This window comes from Rhagoletis zephyria, unplaced genomic scaffold (assembly GCF_001687245.7).
Source record: "Rhagoletis zephyria isolate East Lansing unplaced genomic scaffold, Rhagoletis_zephyria_1.1 Rzeph_scaffold_00309, whole genome shotgun sequence".
Classification (NCBI taxonomy): domain Eukaryota; kingdom Metazoa; phylum Arthropoda; class Insecta; order Diptera; family Tephritidae; genus Rhagoletis; species Rhagoletis zephyria.
In genome coordinates, this window is record NW_016157393.1 from 292,046 (window position 1) to 295,424 (window position 3,379).

The following is a 3,379-nucleotide window of genomic DNA, read 5'->3' on the forward strand; positions in this document are numbered from 1 at the left end:
TACGTATGTTGTAACTATCAATATCTTATAAAGAGAAGTGAAAACTTTTTTTATCTAAAAGTAATAAAGTTAGAAGGACGAAATTCGAGGATGTGGCAGTTTACATATTAGTCCTTGACCTATATTTTTTTTTCAAAAATAAATTTTTGAAATTTCCAAGGATATTCAAGGATAAAGTTTTAAAAAGACATTTTCAACATTTATTCGTCCTGGTGAACCAAAAAATTAAATTTTTTTTAAATTCCGCAGAATTTCTCCTTTTAACTGGTACCCATATCGTTACTCTACAATGCTCCAAATCTTTTAAATAATTTTTTATTTAATCATATCCAGGAAATTTCAAAGTCCTTTAAAAAATGCTGAGGTCAGAGAAGTAACATTATAGTTTGAAAAACTAAAACCTCCCTTTTATTATTGCCATTCGTTCTGTCATCAGGTATGTAACTTGAGAATAGAAATCGCTGCATCTTTTAGGCGCATCAATATTACATAGTTACATCCCGAGCTAATAGAAGGAAGGTAAAAAGGACCAACGTCTTGTTTAATAGGCTACACGAAGATTAAAAACCAATCTTTGTACCTTCCTGCAAATATGAAAACATACACACCTGACAAGAACATATTAGGTGCAAATGCAGCAATATCGATATGCACACCTAAATAAATAACCACAACATACATACACATACATGTAAATATGTGCACATATACAATCTTCATTTTAGTCCTAAGATTTAGTATATAAGGAGCTGTAAAACTTAAATCTTGTCAGAATTTAAATAAATTCTCATTGTACAGAACAAACTTGTTGCCTGTCTTGTATCACCCCCCACCCGAGGTGAGGGATATTAGATACAGCTACAAGTCTGTACAATTTGGTCCATACGAGCCNCATTGTACAGAACAAACTTGTTGCCTGTCTTGTATCACCCCCCACCCGAGGTAAGGGATATTAGATACAGCTACAAGTCTGTACAATTTGGTCCATACGAGCCCAAGAAAAGTGCTCTGCGACAAAAAAGCCCTGTATTTGGACAGGTACAATAAAAAGCCCTATAAATTTATAGGCACAAGGACAGTTTAGTCCAATGCTGGGCACACCAACACAGTCTCACTTTGACGTGGTATTAGTGCGTCGCGCTCAGTTATGGTTGCCACATTTTTTATAAATGTACTAAAAGTGGTATTTTTTGTGCATGGGTATTTTGGTCCATTTTGCCTATACGTATAGTGGAATAATGAATCTTGGAAGTTTTAGTAACTAATACCATTAGTTTATAGACACTTTTGCATACGAAAAATTTAGTACATGTAAAATTTAAAAAAATTTAAATTGGTAAAATTCATTTGTTTAATAACTGGGCACGGTTTTGTTAGAACCAAATCTTTAAAATGCCAGCCGGCAACATGGTTACGGTGCTTAGATAATATTATTTTCATATAAATAGGTATTTAGTCCTAAAAATAGAGTATAACTTATAAATATTATTCATTAAGGATATCTGGCCATAAACAAGCATTTATATTTCTCTATCGATTTCTTTAGATAGAAAACAATTTTTCTAAAATAAAGTATGCAATTTGTACCCTTTAAAAAAAAAAAATCATGGAACTTATTATAAAATTAGTGCACGTTGGTCAGCAAGAAGCCCATTTTATATTTTTTTTAAATTCACACGGCATGAAAAATACAGTTTACTTATTTTAAAGATACGAAGGAATGACAGCTTAATAGACATTGTGGATGTTGAAGGTTCTTTGAACTATAAACTGTACTTCTTATATTGAGACGCACTATTTTGTGTTTGAATCGTAGCAAACTCACGCAAACTCCAATCGAAGAAAAATACACCAATTTTAGCTTTGCGAATTTTTTGTCAATTTCTTACACAAAATGTGGCAAGCGTGTGCTAAAATTACGAAGAAAAACAACCGAGCGTGCTGCTACCTTGGTTAAATCTGCAAGCAGACCACAGTATATACAGTAATAAACCTTTTTGAGTACTCCTCGGGGGTAAAATCTGATCAGGGTTGATAATGAGAAGGAGCATGAATTTTGTTGATTCAAAGTTGTATACAAAATTACTGTGGTATAAAAGGGAGCAACAACCGTACTATGACAGAGTGCCACAAGTCATGACTGTGTAATATTCACCGAAACTAATTGCAAATGTTTAAAAACATTGCAAATTATTGTCTATTATTATAGATACTAGTACAGATTATCATAGTTCGGTGTATAACTTGTTATATTACATCGTACATGATAATGAACTGTTAAATGCTGAAAACGCTAGTAATTTGTAGATCACTCAAACTTGGGTGTGCTTAATGGACTGTCTCGGCGAATGCGCTAGCAGGCATTGGAGTCTGTATAGCTATACAAACCTTGTTTTTTTTTTGTTTTTTAATAAAGACTTAAATATATTCGGAAATTTAGAGTTTTGCTTGATAAATTCACAAAATTTACGTTTTTCATATAAATATACCCTGCAGTGAAAAGCTAAACCAGTATGGACAAATTCCAGTTCATGAACTATTATTTAAGGATAAAAGTCATACCAGTTCGTTATGAACCATAATTATACCCGTATGTGCTAAAGCGACGGCCTACCATTTCGGCGATTTCGAACAACTTATGCGATCAGCGACATCTGTCTTTGAATAGGCATAACCAAAACTAAAACGTGGTTAATTGCTTCCATCACAAATGTCGGCTGTGGCGTCGAGTGAAGACTACCGATTCTGGTTCTGAGATCTCAGGTTCGAGTGCGCGTAGAGATTGCTATAAAGTAAAGTAAGTAAATAAATTTAAATAATTATTTGAATTAAAATTCAATTAAAATTTCAATTTAAATATAAAATAAAAATTACACATAAAATTAGTTTGATTTGAAAAAACTATAAAAAATGAAAATAAATAATTTTTTGTTCTTTTTAAAACAACAAATTTAAATATTACACAAGAGATATAAATAAAAAAATAAACAAATAAAAAAAATTAAAAATTAAAGAAGATTCGCTCACTGAGATTCGAACTCGGATATCTTTATCTGGCGTGCCAAAGCTTTACTCTGTCGACTATTGTCACGGTTGCAGCGCCGCGAGCCAAATGACATACTTATGCTTTTCACGGGGGATGAATAGACAGTCTATCCCGTCAAATGGTATGATGCTACTAGTATTTCTACTGGTAGCGTGCTGATGAAGGAGCGGACAATTGACATCTCCCATGACACCGCCATGTTAAAAATACCAGTCGCTAACATTGAAAAAGGATACAACGTGAACTAGTTGGGCTGAAACGCAAACTGGTAGCATTCTGGTTCACAACTGGTAGCTTTCCCTGCAGGGTAATTTTACAATGGACCTTTTTTTT

At 33.2% G+C, this 3,379-nt stretch overlaps 1 long non-coding RNA gene across 1 annotated transcript in view; it reads left to right on the forward strand.

Annotated features, from left to right (window-relative positions):
* Nucleotides 1-380: 380 nt before the first annotated feature.
* LOC108358885 (uncharacterized) overlaps nucleotides 381-3,379 on the forward strand; it is a 13,089-nt gene continuing 10,090 nt past the window's right edge. Inside the window, exon 1 of the long non-coding RNA XR_001846843.1 lies at nucleotides 381-539. This is a non-coding gene — a long non-coding RNA (uncharacterized LOC108358885). The remainder of the gene's footprint in view (nucleotides 540-3,379) is intronic.